The sequence below is a fragment of the Camelus dromedarius genome, unplaced genomic scaffold (genome assembly GCF_036321535.1).
Source record: "Camelus dromedarius isolate mCamDro1 unplaced genomic scaffold, mCamDro1.pat HAP1_SCAFFOLD_186, whole genome shotgun sequence".
Classification (NCBI taxonomy): Eukaryota; Metazoa; Chordata; class Mammalia; order Artiodactyla; family Camelidae; genus Camelus; species Camelus dromedarius.
Genome location: NW_026989854.1, coordinates 373,634 through 390,993, shown reverse-complemented (window position 1 = coordinate 390,993; position 17,360 = coordinate 373,634). Strand labels below are relative to the sequence as shown.

The window sequence follows — 17,360 nt, the reverse complement described above, 5'->3', positions numbered from 1 at the left end:
CCTTGTCTTTCCTGACCACAACCAAAGAGGCGATTTTGAATCTCTTAAAACTGCCATACCAGTGTATATCACAACCCTCACAAGATACGTTGAATAAAGTAGAAAACTTTAAGTGTCTCCTTTAGGATAGAAATAGGGTATAAAAGAAAGAAATTAAAAAATTCTAGTGCCCGAATAAGTGCTACATTACACTGGCTGCATTATAAGGTTAGAAAACTTCATTACCGCTTTACATACCACATCTTGTATTTAGATTTTATTTATCTTTTTTTCCCTAAAGAAAAAACAATCATTTGATGAGTTCTTGTGTCAGAGGTGATGAGCAGAGAGCAAGTGTAAAACCGGGAATCGTGGTGCTGGTTAGTCTAAGACCATCTCCGTCACTGCGCAGATCATCTTTACTCATTTTATTGCACTTTTTGGAATCACCTTCTCACTTGGAAAAACTCCCGTGTCAGTTGGATTTGCTAGTAAAACAATTATTTTTCTTACCTAGAACATCAGTGATGTTTTCAAGATGATAAAAAAAATTTGCCCATGGCATTTAAACAGTTGCTTGTTCTCGTAACTCATGGCTCACGGTCTCGTATTTGTCACAATTGGAAGTGTGTTTTCTTTGTGCAAATTCTCATTGCTTTGGTGACGCAGGGACACTTGTCCTTACTGGATGGAGTATGATAGTAGTTTTTTGCATTCTCTCCCTAAATCTGGAGTCCTGTGTTATGTTTCCTGTTAACTTAAAAAATAGGAATATTGTTATTTACCTAAATATCTAACCTCACACCAGTGGTGCATATCAAATTGGTCCAAATAAGAATTCCAATATTAAATGAAACAGTAATTTCACAACCCACTTTTCCAAAAATTTGGATTGATGGTTCAATTATACCAGGGACATTAGCTGTTTTAATTGAATCAATCATTGCTTTCTTCAATAAAATTTTCCATTCCATCTGCTCTTTTGGTTTATTGTTCTTCAGTGTTTCATTTGCTTTCTTTCCCAAAAATATATGATTTTGGCTTTTGTCATTGAAAACCCTTACTGGTTTTGCTACCTCATGCTGGAGAGGAAGGCTTGTGACTGTTTTATAGTCACTGGTTTCATGGTTGTATGAGTGCTTAATGCCACGTTGCAGGGGTGTGGAGACCTAATGAATTGTGTACATAAAAGGCTTAGTCTACACTGAGTGCAGGGTTAGTGTTCACAGCCCATGTCATCAGTATCATAATTAATCCATTACAATCATCCTCTATTAATCAGTGTTTTCCTTCTAACGTCTCCAGGAGAGGAAATGTAGTAGTCTAAATGCAAATCTTTGCCAAACTTTCAGTCAATTCAAAACATTTAAAGCTTTGCTGTCAATAGGACTGTGTGCCTTCTATCCCTAATTCTACTCCTCCTGACCCAGGACGCGGTCTCCACAGCTGATGATCCATGAGACACTGGATTCTTGGTCCCATGGCTCTGTGTGTTCTGGGACTTCTGGGGACTTCAGCACTGTTTTAGGGGCTTTGGGTCCCACCTCTTCATAGCATTGCTGAGATGAGATCTGTGGGTTCACCCTCATTCTTGACTGTATGGTGCATTTTTTCTAGAACCAACACACGCCACCGTGGCAGCACTACTTTGAACACGTGCTGGGGCAGCGTGTGCTTGTCAGTTCTTGGGTTTAAATTTTCTGTTCTAATTTCTATAATGGGGTATATTGACAGATACACTCCATTTAAACAGAAGCTCTGTGGGGTTTTCAGCAACTTCTAAGAACATAAATATTCCTGAAGCAGCTAATCTTCCTCCCAACAAGTGAGGAGCAAGCCGGCAAGTCCTGGGGGCCTGTGGCGGCCAAGCTGTGCAGCCCAGGCTGCTCACCGAGGAACAAGGAGAAAATCTTAAAAACCTACTTCCATGCTGTCTTTCACAGAATCTCAGAAATGAACGTTTTAATATCTAAAGAGGGGTGTTTTTTTAAAATAAATTTTTTATTTTTTTCCTTTTTCAGTTTTATCAGGTAGAATTTTTACAGTTCAACTTCACATACACATATTGCATGTAAATACATGTATAGAGCATACTGCATTTTTTAGTTTACATATATGTACTAATTATTGTTTCATAAGAACAGATTAGAGCTTTAGATTTTTAAAATTAGTTACCAGAGGAATAAGGACATCTACAAAAGAATAAACAGAATATGGTAATCCAATCACAAAGGACGGTCAGATGTGCTTGCATATATTCAAGAAATCAAAACAATATTTAGTTCAATTGTGGTCTTATTATTATTGCTATTAATTTTAGATTCCCCATAAATGAAGTCATATGGCATTTTTCTTTCTCTTTCCACCCCACTTCACTTAAAATGACAGTCTTCAGGTCCATCCATGTTGCTGCAAATGGCATCTTTTATGGCTGAGTAGTATTCCATTGTATATATGTATCACCTCGTCTTTATCCAGTCATGTGCTGATGGACATTTGTGTTGTTTACATGTTCCTTGTTCTATGACCCTTCTGGCAACAATTACGGATTTTAAATATTTTCCACCTTAAAATCCTTCCTGAAGGAGATGTGGTAACTGGAATCAAAAACAGTTACAGCACAGGGTTGTTTGTGATGGCCTTGGGGGCTTGGTAGAAAGGTTGGCAGAAAGGATTTCAGATTCTGATCAAATGAGTCCTCCTCTTGTAGCCCTGCTGACCGCCTCTCTCACGGCCTGCCCTACAAGTCTGACCAGTCCCTTCTGTGAATCCTACTGTATTGTGCACAAATTTTGTCCAATTGGTGTCATCCAGTATGGACCTTAAGTGAGGCACCCAAGCTCCTGTGTTGGTTTCTTCCATCAGTCCTTACTTCCTTGGGAGCCAGGACTGTCTCATTGCCCCAAGGATCCCTAATGCCTAGTGAGATGCATGATAAAGCTGGTACTTAATGAGCACATGGGTCAAATGGAAAAACCTGATCAAAAAAAGGCCCTCATTTTTCAGACATGCCTACTTGAGCACATAGGGTAAAATGACATGTCTTCTTGGATTTGCTGTCAAATACTTCAACAAAGGACAAATAAAAGAACAAAGGTCTGAATAAAGGAAATATGGAAAAGTTTGTGAATTCCTTAATCTGGGTGATTGGCTTATTGTACTATACTTACTCATGTATACTTAAGTTAGTTTATAATTTTACTGTCATTAGCTGAATAGCAAGTATTAATGCGTATTAATTGAAATCCTTAGAACTGAACAAACTTACCCCACACAAAATCCTTAATATCCTAGTAGTTTGTCTTTCAGAAATCTTTTCCCACAAAGACAGGAAAAAAGGGAAAGGCAGATCCGTGCAGTATTTCCACGTTGTCAAAAGACCAAAGGCCGATACAAAAGAAGAGATTGTAAAAAAGATAAAGAGGCTGAAATCAATGTCCGGAAAACCTAGCTAACAATCCTAAATGGCCCAACTTAACTAACCTCAGCACTGCTGCATCAAGAATGGGGCAAATAGCACCTAGTGGATTTTTTTTTAATAAATAAATAATAATCCAGTTCCTACCACAGGCAATTATGATAAGACTGAGTATAATTTCTAACACCAACTAGTGTACAAATCATAATTTCTACTTGATTCAAACTGCTTCTTCTATAAAATTTGAATCTTTTTATTCTTAAGACAGATTTGTGGCCTATGACCTAGTGATAAAATTTTCAACTGGCTTGTATTAAAAAAGGTTCACCATAGTGAGAGTTTATTACATCAAGTATTCCTTTTTGGGAAACCCATGTGCCTTGTCATTCTCTTTCATAAGATTTCCTGTGGAAAATTCAATCCTTCATTCAGGAAAAGGCTGAGCAATATATCTCATGGGAAAACCTTCATAAACTGCAACACAAGAAAATGAAAATGACAGTGAGCAGCCCGTGAAGCCGGCAGACACACAGCGCACGGCTGTGTTCCCGCCTCGAATTTCTTTAACCAGCAGGGAAAATGTGCATTTCAAGAAATAGACATAAACAATTTTCAGGACCTGAGCACACAATTTCCCTTTCAGGGTTTAGTGGGCTTCCATTTAATTCTATGAGAAATGTTTAAAACAACAGAACAACAGCTGAGATAGGGTTTAAAGTAACTTTTATGTCTTAGTGAAAATAAAGCCAACTGATAGTTATCATTTTTACTTTATTTGATCTCACTCTCTTACTTTACCTCCCCAACTTCCTCCAGAAAATGATTGTGAACATCCCCTCCTGTGTCAGAAGGCTAAGTAGAAAGTACCAATCAAATGGAGGTGGGCTTTGTTGTTTTATTTTTCAAAACAAACAAGTTTAATTCATGTGATTTAATAATTTACATCAGAAACAAAGTCTACTCAATAAATGGTAGCCAACACATGTCATCATAGCTGCTCATCAGGTTTGGCCCCACGTTACACACTTTTACATGGACATGTGCCATGTGCTGTCATGGGAAATGGTGAGTGGGGACAGGGCCTCTGCTCTCACAGGGCACACAGCCTGGTGGGGAGGTGGTGTTCAATCATTGCCCTTTTTTTTAATATAATTACAAATTATGGGAAATGCTATTTAAAAAGAACAAAATGAGTCAATGAAAGTGAAAAATACAAGGACAGTATTTAGGCTGAGGGAAGACAGGGAACCTCTTTGAAGAGCTGACACTCCACTGAGACCCCAAGGGCAACTCCGGTGCTGCAGGTGAAGGGCAGGGACACATTGATAAAGGGCTGATATCCAGAATATACCAAAATCTCTTTAAACTCAACAAGAAGGATGAACAACCTGATTAAAAAATGAGCAAAATTCCTGACACAGATCTCATCAAAGAAAAAATCTAGATGCCAAAGAAGTCTATGGAAAGATGCTCCACAGCATCTGTCATCAAGGGGATGCAGACTGAAACAGCGAGGTACCACTGCACACCTGTCAGAACTGCCAAAACTCTGAACACTGACAGCACCAAATGCTGGTGAGGATGTGGAGCATAAGGAATTCTCATGCATTGCTGGTGGGAATGTAAAATGGCCCAGATACTTTGGAAGACGGTCTGGCAATTTTTTACAAAACTAAACGTACTCCTAACACATGATCCGGCAACTGTGCTCCTTGGTGTTTACTCGACGAAATGGAAACTTATGTCCACACACAAAACTGCATACAGATGTTAATAGCAGCTTTATTCATAATCACCAGAACTCAGAAGCAACTAAGCTGTTCTTCAGTAGGTGAATGGATTAACTGTGGTCCAGCCAGAAAATGGACTATTATTTGGTGCTAAAATGAAATGAGTTATCAAGGCATGGAAAGACATGGAGGAACCTTAAATGCATATTACTAAGTGAAAGAAGCCAATCTGGGAAGGTTCCGCAACTGTCTGATTCCAACTGTATGGTGTTCTGGGAAAGGGAAAACCACAGAGACTAAAAGATCAGTGGCTGTCAGAGGCTAGAGGGGAAGGAGCAATGAATGAGGTGCAGCACGGAGCATTTTAAGGTCACTAAGACAGACTACTCTGTATGATGCTGTGACGGTGGATACATGTCATTGCACATATGTCCAAACCCACAGAGTGCACACCACCAAGTGTAAATCCTAGTGTCAAGTCTGGGCTCTGGGTGATGATGACGTGTCAGTGCAGGTTCACCCATTGTCGCAAATGCATGCTCTGGTGCAGGCGTCAATAGTGAGGAGGCTGTGGGGACAAACTGCAGTTCATACACTGAATCCAGCCCCAGACACCGCTGTTAATAAAGCTCTGTGGGTGTGTGGAATGTCCGGATGCTCTGGCGTCTGAACAGCAGAGCTGAGCAGCTGCACCAGAGATCAGGAGGTTTGCAGACCCTGAAATATTTACTCCCAAGCTCTTGACAGAAAAAGTCTGCTGAGCCCTATTCTAAACGAATCAGAATTCACCCTGATGAGACAGGACAGCAGGGCCCAAACCAGGCATGGTTAATGGGACTGAAGCAATGTTTTAGTTCCAACACCTTTGCTGAAGTCCTGCAGATCCCGCGACAGACTGTAGCCAGGAAGCGTCTGCAGAAGGAGTCGGGAGAAGACCTTCCCGCCAGGCTCCGGGATGCCGGGGGCCGTGCGCTGCACGGGGGCCACCCGCTTGAAGAAGGCGGACTTGCGGTGGAAGCCGATCAACTCATAGAGCTCGGAGAGGATGCTGCACTGCTGAATTCTCTCCTAGGAATGCTGAAGCACAGGGAGAAAAGCAACAAGCATCTGAACGAAACATGTAATGGAAAAAAGACCCGTAAAAAATTTTCCCTTAAAACAGAGACCGAACGACACAGGAAGGAAGAGGAAGGCTGACTTCATGCACTGATGGGACCGGATGCAGAAATGCAGGGAAGCAGCGCTGTGCGGATGCTCCAGACCCCCTCTGGGCCCCACCTTTCCGCGTTCCGCCTCTCCTTTTACTAGAAAGTTCCGTATTCCCTGAAACAGAGGAATCTGCTACCTAAACATGGGACACAGAGAAGGGAAAGAGGAAAAGGACGGGAAAGTAAAGGAACAACAGTTCATCTACACCCTAGGGTTTGGGCGGGACTTTCACCAAACACACAACCTCTCAAAGCACAGAGCACACAGTGAGAGGCTGACAGAGTGACTGCGACTTCTGCTCCTTAAACACAAGCAACCTGCCAGCACACGCTGTGCCCGTTACTGAATCATTACAATCATTTCAGAAACTATTACTACCCCAGCTCACAGGCAAGGAAATCTGAATCTCGGGGAGGATTTATTATCATCCTGGACAAATTCCCATGGCCCAGAAGTGTCAGAGCCTCCGGCAGACCCTGGACTAAAATGCTCCTCATCACCACGGGCCCTGAGCCTCAGGCTGAGGCCACGTTAGGTCTGCACCGGCCCAGAGCACGAGTCTGTGGGACAGGGAGTGGTCCCATTCGAAGTGCCAGGCCAAGGCCCTCAGGAACATATGTAATGAAACCAAATACCCAAACTCATTTCCAAGCACTTCCCTGTCCGGTAGGACTGCTCAGCACATCTGGCTTATCACCTGTGCACAGGCTGTGCAAGGGGCCCAGACAGTGACGTGACGTCCCCATGGAAGTGGCTCAGAGACCGCTTCATCACAGGACAGACTCTCCCGGCTTCCAACGTTAACTCTCCATTCCATTTCCAACTGGAAAGTAAGTTTAGACTTGTTTTCCTCTCCAGAAACAAAGACAGTGGTAACATCAGCGGGAAACTCAAGACTGAGGAAGAGTCTCCTGGACATTTGGAAGGATAGGCTGGGGAGGGAACAGAGATAGGGATCAGAAAGACCCGTGTTCCAGTCCAAAGTCTGCACATCACTCGCTTTGACAGTTTCCTTATTAATACAGGTGATAAAATCTAATTATGATTGTTTTGAAAACTAAAAGAAATAACGTATGCCACTAGCATAGGTGTAAAATCCTCCATGAGTGTTCCAGAAATGGACGTGACCATGGTTAGATACTGTCTGCCAAGTCTTGTGTGCTAAGCTCACATCAGCCAGCCAGAGATGTGCCAGAGAATGCCTCAACAGCCAGCAGCCTTCTCCAACTTGGAAACTCACAGTGTCTGAAGAACAGGCAGTGGTGGATGCTTTGGGACACTGTGGAGGTAGCACTCCAGTGATGACTTTAAAAAGCTGGGGAGAATTTAGGGGACCATACAGTTCAAATACAGTAAACTCATTCCATGTCTACAAATATTCATCTGTAGCCATGGTTATTCAGAGAGGAAATACATATTCAAACGTACATCATTTTCCCACATAAGTGCATCAAAACAATTTGGAAAGAATGTAACTTTCTTCTCTAGATCACACAGTGGGGATTACAAGGTTTGTATTGACAGCACTACGTGTAAATCATCTGCAAACGTAACTGGGTACATTATCAGTCATCATCATTTGAAGGGAAGGATGGAAAAGAACAAAGCCTAGCTAATACGCTCCGGTAATTTGTTGGGTTACGATGTCACAGAGGAGACGGACAGCTCAACAAGGAACCACTCTGCCGTGATCACGGAGCAGGGGAACGGGATGGGCGGCAAGATGTATGGCGCAGCCGTAGCTGTGCCCGCCCTTCTAGGCAGGTACCCAGTCACTTTGACAAGGTGTCAAAAGTGTATGCCCACGTCCTCATCACCTGTCATGCATTAAAGAGAAATGGAAACCTATTAACGGCCAATAACCTCGGTGGGTACACCGTCCAAAGAGCAACGTCACAGTTTGACAACTGGCCATCCCGGTTCCCTGGGCTTCATTCTTGGAGAACCTTAAAAACCACTCCTCTGTCCTCAAGAAGTGCTGCCTACTTGTCCTATCTTTGGCTCAGGGATACAGCACGTTCACGTGGACTTTAATGTCTGCACAGATTTGACTGTCTTTCTCCAGGTTCACTTGTCCATTCTGAAGAGGCCTGAGTTAAGTCCAAACTCCATAAGATCAATTCCCTCCAGTGACAACTCAACGAGCCTGCAATTACAAACCAACTGAACAGGACTGTCCTCAGCTAAAAATGTCACCCGCCCTTCACTGCTTTCTTAATCTCCTGTCCTGGCTAATTGCAACAGTCTAACACCACCCTCCACCAAGTTCCCCAACTATGTCAAATAGAAAGTAGGGTCCATAAAAGAGGTGACAACTCCATAGTCACATCTGAATTCCTAGCATATATTAATGTCAATAAATAGAACTATGATTATGGCTTCTTTCCTTTAAAACCTTTCTGGTTATTTAAATGAGACCATGGAAGGGAGGTGTTTGGGTCCAGTATCTTGATCCAGAAGACTCTGGAGACATTTTTCTAAATGGCTGCCCACTGATTCATTCAAAACACAACTTCTCTTTCCAGGAGGAGCTGTGATTTTCTGCCAGGAGTTTGTTGTCAGTCTCATGCCAGAACAGATTTAAACTAAATACTTACATTGGATATGTTATTTTTCCCCGCTTCCAAAAAAATTGACTTTCCTTACTTCCTTGCCTTGAGGAATGCTTTTTTACTTTTCTTTCTAATTCACCCTTTTATAAAGCAGGATTCTCAGGATGTGCTTGGCCTTACATAAGAACAGCCATCCAACTCCCAGTGTGAGAGGCCTGGGGCTCACCTCCTGCCCTCCTGTCAAGGCAACTGAAACTCAGTTCAGGAGCCAACTGGCCCCCAGGGCTTCTAAGGCTCGTGTATCTCCCAGAATCCCTGCTTTCTGGTTGACTTGGCTTCTGAGGATTTCCCCTCACTTTCTTGACAATTAGCTGTGCAGCTTGAAAGATGAGGAAGGAAGGTCTTATTTCTTAATCAGCATTTTAAGGAACTTATGTAATGAAGGTTTTCAAGAGTTTCTAGAACCCTCCATTGCCGAGACAGAAAACACACTAGATATATTCTAAATCTAGCTATCATGTGCATTTTTTATTTGCTTTTGTTTTCTTAACTGCTAACAGACATTTTTGAATTAAAAAATAAAATAAGGCCCCAAATAGGATAGAACATTGAAGAGGAAACAAAATTAAAGGGCAAAGACAGAAAAATGATAAGTACTCTACAAAGTTAATAGAAAAAATACACTATGGATCAGATCAGCAGTTCTCAGTAACAGCTAATTGAAACCTGACCATGAGGTAAAATGTCTCTCCTGTCAGGAGACGGTCAACAGAAAACAGAATTAAATCAACAAACTAAAATTCTAAGTCTGGCGAAGTAGAGAAGTCTACCAGCTAAATGTGTTTTCTTCTGGAAAAGAGGGAGACTCACAAGATCTTTTCTGTGGAGCCTGAGCCCAGGTGAGGATGGTGAATTGAGCTCTGTAAGTACCCAATTAGCAAAGTGAGTGATGAATAAAGAGACGTGAGCTTTGATGACAGAGATGATACTACTATTCACTTGTCCTGTAAGTATGTCTTCACGTTCAATGATCAATACCTCGGCGTCCTCAGGGATTGAGATTATAGGAAAATGCACAGCCCGGGCCTAGACCTCCTCTGTGATTGTGGCACTGCACTTAGATGTTTCAAGGGCACCACCAACTCCACCCTCTGCCTCTCCCAGCTCAGTCCCATCACTCACAGATGTTACTGGACCCCTCCTTCAGGGCCCAATTTCCTCAGTCAATGAGTCACACCACCCACACCTCACCTACAAAGTTCTCACTGGCACTCCCTCAGCACTGACTGTGTGCTGGGGACCACGCTGCACATTGTGCACACGTTATCTCACTGGATCTCCACAGAAGTCCTGGGAAGTCGGTATATCACTGCTTCAAGTAATAAGATAAATTGTTTCACTTCCTTGAGTGCGTCATCCAAAGTGACACGGCTACTGAGCCACAAACCTGGGACTGAAAACCATTTGAAAATTGAACACTGCTACACCTCATAGCCACCCTACTCTGACTTATCACATCACCTCCTGCCGAGCCTTCTAAATGTTTCTAAGCATTCTACAAGACAAAAGTGATCTACGAGAGCACCCCTCTCCCCTACTTAAATTCTGACAATGACGTTCCACTTCCCTTAGGAGAAAGCCCCACCGGGCCTGAGCACAGCCCAACGGCCCGGCATCCGCGTTCCCTGCCCGGCCGCGCCGCCTCACCCACCACGCAGTGCTACACGTGCCGTGTCCAGGACAGGGATGCTGACTCCGTACAACCCGGGGCTCGTCTTACTCAAACAATGATCAACCTCTTCAGTGCTGACTCTCAGAAAAATGTTTTCTCTGGATGAATCAGTATCTTTTTCCTTACAACTTCCCATCATTGATAATGAGCTCCCCCCAAAAGAGAGAAAACCTAATACTCAGACTCCTTATCTGTAAAGTGTGAATAACAAGGAAATATGAGAGGTTTTAAGCGGAATAATATTCATGTGAGGCTGAGGGACAATTCCCAACATACAGTAAGCACTCAATATGTGCTTACTTAATATTAATAAAATAGATTCCATTCCAGCAACCTTAAATCAATGCTTTATGGCTTTGTCCAAAAGACTACCGACAAACTATTGGACGAACCCCTTTGAGCAGATCCACCCAAGCGTACTGGGATAGGTAAGACTTGACTCCAGTTACAGCTGCAGCCAACCAGCACTACGGGGCGGGGGCAGTTTGCTCAAACTCTTACATGTTGTTTGAGCATTTAGTTGTAGTTATTGAATAAAGACAGGTATTATATAGTCAAAGCTCCTGAAACATAAATCTTCAAATTGATGCAAATTAGTTTCAAGTACAACACTCTCACTAGAAATTATTTGAAAATTATAGTCTTAGCTCCTCCACACATCGAAAGGGCATTTTCTTAATGTATCTGACTATATACACTGAAAGGATTGTTTAAAAGAAATTAAGATGAAGCCATAATGAATAAGCTTTCAGTATAATCTGCACAAAGCCCCACCCAAGGGTCTCACTTCTCACTTCCACATAAGTGTTCAGGTAGCTTAACCTGGGTCTTGGTTTCTTATGACACGGGGGTGGGAAGAATTGTGGATAGATTTATGTAGCAAATATAAATCTAGGGTATTTGCTGTGTAGGAATCCTAGAAATAAATAAATTGATATATAGTCCCACCCTTAGGAAGCTCAGCCTTTCCAACTACAACAGCATTAAAAATAAAATGAGAGATACATTTAAGAAAATTTTACAAGATTTGCACATTGAACATTTTGAAGTATCACCAAAAAAAAATTAAAAAATCTACATATATGGAAGGCATCCCATGTTCATGGAATGGTAGACAATATTATTAAAAATGTTAAGACTCCCGAAAGTGATCTACAAATTTAATGGAATCCCTATCAAAATTCCAGCTGACTTCTTTGCAAAAATTGAAGAACTGATGCCAAAATTCATATGGAAGTGCAAGGGACCCAGGTCAGCCAAAACAATCTTGAAAAAGAAGAGCAAAGTTGGAGGACTCACTCAATGGTTACTACAAATCTATAGTACTCAAGTCATTATGGTACTGGCATAAGTTTGGATGCATAAATCTATGAGAAACAATAAAAAATCCAGGGGGGAAACTTACATTTACAGTCATTTTTCCAGAAATGTGCCAACAAAACTCCATTGAAAGAATAGTCTATTCAACAAATGGTGCAGAGACACCTGGGTATCTGAAGGCAAAAGAATGAATCTGGAATCTGGACCCCCGTATTTTATATAACAAATAAAATATTAATTCAAAATGGATCACAGACAGAAACGTAAAAACTAAATGTATAAATTTTCTAAAAGAAGACATAGTTTAAATCTTTGTGGTCCTAGGATAGGCTATGGCTTCCTAGATACAATACCAAAAGCACAAGTGAAAAACAAGAAAGATAAAATGGACTTCATCAAAATTAAAATCATTTGTTACAAAGGACATCATCAAGAAAGTGAAATGAAAGGGGAAGGGGGTAGCTCAAGTGATAGAGTGCGTGCTTAGCAAGAAAAATAAAATGAATAAATCTAATTACCTCCCCTAGAAAGAAATTGTTTTAATGTTTAAAAAAAGTAAAGTGAAACGACAATCTGCTGAATAGGAGAAAAATTTTGCAAAGCATATATCTAATAAGAGACTAGTATCCAGGATATAAAACAAATGCTTACAACTGACCAATACAAAGAAAATCGACCCAATTTTTAAATATGCCAAGTATTTAAATAGATAAACAATTGGCCAATAAGCATATGAAAAGATGCTCAGCATCACTTGCGAAATCAAAATCAAAATGATATCTGATTTTACACTCACTAGGATGGTTATAATCAAAACATGGACAATAACAAGTGTCGGTCAGGAGGCAGAGAAATGGGAACCCTCAATATGCAGCGGTTGGAAAGGAGCAATGGTGCAGCTTCTTTGGAAAAGCCTGGTGTTTCCTCAAAAGGTTAGAAATATATGGCTCAGCAATTCCACTCCTACATATAGAGTCATCCCTCAGTATCCTCGGGGGGTTCGTTTCAGGAACCCCCCACCCTGGATACCATAATCCAAGGATGTTCAAGTCCCTTTACAACCAGCCATCTGGATCCTTGAAGTGGAAACTACAGATAAGGAGGGCCAACTCTACAGCCAACAGAATGAAAACATATTCTCACAAAAACTTGCACATCAATATTCATGGCAGTCTCATTCAGAGTAGCCAAAGGTTACAAACAATATCCATCCATCAATGAATGGATAAACAAAATTACCAAGAATAGGCCCACAAATTTTTGGTCATTGAATCTTTGACAAAGGAGGTGAGAACATACAATGGAGTAAAGACAGCCTCTTCAGCAAAAGATGTAGGGAAAACTGGACAGCTGCATGTAAATGAATGAAGTTAGACTACTCCCTCACAGCATACACAAAAATGAATTCAAAATGGCTTAAAGACTTAAACATGTAGTCAAGACACTATAAACCTCTTAGAAGAAAACATAGGCAAAACATCTGACATCCATCTCAACAATGTTTTCCTAGAGCAGTCTACTCAAGCAATAGAAATACAAGCAAAAATATACAAGTGGGATTTAATTAAACTTGCAAGCTTTAGCAAAGAAAAGGAAACAATAAGCAAAACAAAAAGACAATCTATGGAATGGGAGAAAATAGTTGCAATAAATGAGACTGACAAGGGCTTAATTCCCAGAATATGTAAACAGCTTTTACACTTCATAAGAAAGAAAAACAAACAATTCAATCCAAAAATGGTCAGAAGTCCTAAAGAAACATTTCTCCAATGAAGACATACAATTGACCAATAGGCACATGAAAAAATGCTCAATATCATTATCAGAGAAATGCAAATCAAAACTGCAATCAAGTATCAACTCTCACCAGTCAGAATAGCCATCATTCAGAAGTTCACAGACAGTAAATGCTGGAGAGGCTGCGGGGAATTGGGAACCCTCCTACACTGTGGTGGGAATGAAGTTTGGTGGAGCCATTGTGGAAAACAGTATAGAGGTTCCTCAAAAGACTAAAAATTGACCTCTCATATGACCCAGCAATCCCACTCCTGGGCGTATATCCAGAAGGATCCGTAATTCAAAAAGACACCTACACCCCAACATTCAGAGCAGCACTATTTACAATAGCAAGACATGGAAACAACCTAAATGTCCACTGACAGATGACTGGATAAAGAGTTTGTAGTGTATTTGTACAATAGATTACTATTCACCCATAAAAAAAAAAATAAAATAATGCCATTTGCAGCAACATGAATGGACCTGGAGAATGTCATTCTAAGTGAAGTAAGCCCGAAAGAGAAAGAAAAATACCATATGAGATCGCTCACATGTGGAATCTAAAACAAACAAACAAACAAAAAAACAAAAAACAAAAAATAAAGCAAAGAAACAAAAAGATAAACTTATCTACAGAACAGAAACAGACACAGAGACATAGAAACCAAACTATGGTTACCAGAGAGGAGAGGGTGTGTGAAGGAATATATTGGGAGTTCAAGATTTGCAGATACAGAGTATGTATAGAATAAACAGCAAGTTTATACTGTATAGCACAGGAGAATATATTTATTATCTTATAGTAACTTATGTTTAAAAAGAATATGAAAATGAATACAGATATGTTCTTCTTTAACTGAAGTGTTGTGCTGTGCAAAAGAAACTGACACATTATAAACTGACTAGACTTCAATGAAAATGTTTTTAAATAGACCAAAAACGAAAAAAAAGAAAAAGGATATTATCAAACTAAAAGAATAAAGTACTGATTCAGGCTACAACATGGATTAACCTTCAAACTTTATGCTAAAATAAGCCAGACACAAAAGGCCAAATAGTGCCCTTTAAGGTGAACTGTATCTGAGTGTTTATTGTACTATTTCTGTAAATTTTCCGGAGGTTTGAAGTCTATCAATATCAAAAAAAAGTTTTATTCATTAAAATCATAAAACGCTTCCTCACAGGAGGGCTTTAATTATTAAATGCAAAAATGCATGTAAAGCTCTTGAAACAACACTTTGCACGTCCACACACAGTCACTGCTTTCACTGCCACTCAGACGTTGGTACCAGCGCTGATGAGAGCTACCTCCACTCGCTCTCCTGCATACAGGAGTGAGGGCCTGAGCTCTGACAGGCAGGGTGAGCGTGAACCTGGGTCAGACACAGCCACATTCCAGACTCTGCATTACCCAACTTTCTTATACAAACTGCAACATATAATGTAAACATGCTACAGGGATGTATCTTACAACGCAGGGAATACAGCCAATGTTTTACAGTAACTATAAATGGAGCATCTATTGTACACCTGAAATATATCATATTTTAAATCAGCTATATCTTTGTAAAAAATTAAAAAATAATTTAAAAATGTTATCACTTTAATATTCAATTCAGTTTTTAAGTAACTACTAAACAGCTTAGAATGTATAAAAGCATTTAAGTGTGCTGTTTGTTTACATATTTATTTACTTTTAGCCTCCTGCTAAAAGAGAAATTAAACAATTTTTTTAAACACAGCTTAACAACCATAACAACAAAAAGGCAAAACTGAGAGTGAAGAGAAAATGGAGATTCAATACTTAAATGAAACCAGTGGGAGGTAAAGTCATAAAAATGGATTCCATGAAGTCAGGGCAAGTGTTAAAGGCCGACTAGAAATTCAGGTGTAAGATTCTTGACAGATAAAGCAAAAAGAAAAAGATGATGGGGAGGGCGGTACAGCGTGTGCTTAGCGTGCACAGGGTCCTGGGTTCGAACACCAGGGCCTCCACTAACAGATAAATACACCTAATTACCTACCCCCACAAAGAGCCCCAAAGAAAAGAAAAAGAGAAATTTCTTTCCCAAAGAATCCTGATATTAAATTTGGATTAAATACTTAAAAAAAAAAAAAGAAAAACAGAAAAGATGAGTGACACTGTGAAGGAAAAGCCCAGCTGGGCTAACAAGCTAAGTCACAAATCTAAGTGTGATAAGTGTCCGTTTACTGATCTAAGTTTTGCTGGGCTAACTCGTAAATCCGATGTCAACAATTGTCAGTAATGTGATCTGTTCCAAATTGATAAGCTTCAGTGTACTGATTCCTTGCTTTTTGTTGTTGGAGCCTTATTGGCTAATAGCCCCATACTTGTAATTAAACCTATAAAACCTCACGGGCAGGTCTTGGAGGTGCTCAGAGCTTCGGAACAGAAGCCCCTCTGAGCCCGCCGGGGTAATAAATCTCAGTACTCCAACCCTCTGTGTGGTGCTTGTTTCTTGGCTGGCCTGTTGTTTCCATAACAACACAAGCGACGATGCCCGTGAGATAGTTCTGCAGTGGCGGCTGGCAGGTCCCCATGTCTCACGTGGGAAAATCTGAAACATCCTTCTCACCACTCAGAGTCATCATAAGCCCACACCTCACCTCCCTCTGTTAAATGCAGGAGCACAGGCAGGGCCCGGCCTTTGTTCTCTCTGTGTCATCACAGTGAGATAGGATGGAAGGGGGCAGAGCACATTCATTCAAGGAAGGCCACAACAATTAACATCATAATGGTGAAGGATTCAACCCCCAATAGGCCTTGAGGCACAGGATGAAGAGATTTAACTTCTAGCAGATCTTGAGCTTCATTATGCACCCACTGTAATAGTAACATGGTGAATAACATGCCCCAGGCACCATGGCAGTCCCAAGGCTAACCACAAAAGGTCAAAGGGTGGGAAATGGTCAACTCTCTGGGAATACAAGCCCCTTGCCCTAAGGCTGATCCTTCTACTTATTAGCATATGAAACCACCAAGCCCAAGAAAAAAGAGCAACACAACACCACCTCGGGGTCACCACTCTCTCTCCCTCTTCAGAGAAGGCCCACACTATGTGGAGTGTGTACCTACTTTTAATCTGAGCATCAAACCCCCACAACTCGTGAAGTTTCTCTTGCCTTTCAATGTATCTCTCTGAATAAATATACCTTTACTCAACACTGGCTTGCTCTTGAATTCTTTACTGCATGAAGCCAAGGAACAAAATCTGGTGGGGCACATCCCAGGGGCTCATCCAAAGCCTGAGACACAGCCCTTCTCATGCGTCACGTTTTTTTTTCTTGTATCAACAGGACTGGGTTGTGAACGGAGCTCTGAGGCCCCAGCTAAGGGACAGAAGCAGCCCCCAGGGCTCGAATTGGCGGGCAGCCTCTTCCCCAGCAAGGGCCCTGGGGTCTGCCCAGTTCTCTGTGTTTCCCTGTTGTGCTGACTCCCCAGCCAGAGAGCGTTCTCCCTAGGCCTGTCCCCACAAAACCCTTCTCTCCAAAATACAAGCACATCATGTCACAGTCCTCTTGTTCAACCAGGAAATGTTCAACCCACTGTTTCCCTCCCCAGTAAAGTACCTAACTGTCCTCCCTCCCATCCCACCACTTCTTTCTTTGTGACAACTCTG

The 17,360-nt window shown here is 41.2% G+C and overlaps 1 long non-coding RNA gene across 1 annotated transcript; it reads right to left on the bottom strand.

The window, feature by feature from the left end:
- Positions 1-4,272: 4,272 nt before the first annotated feature.
- LOC135320951 (uncharacterized) lies at positions 4,273-7,845 on the bottom strand. The gene is made up of 2 exons (XR_010380315.1): positions 7,034-7,845; positions 4,273-6,204 (listed from the first exon to the last, which is right to left on the bottom strand). It is a non-coding gene; the product is annotated as an uncharacterized LOC135320951 (long non-coding RNA).
- Between the last annotated feature and the right edge of the window lie 9,515 nt (positions 7,846-17,360).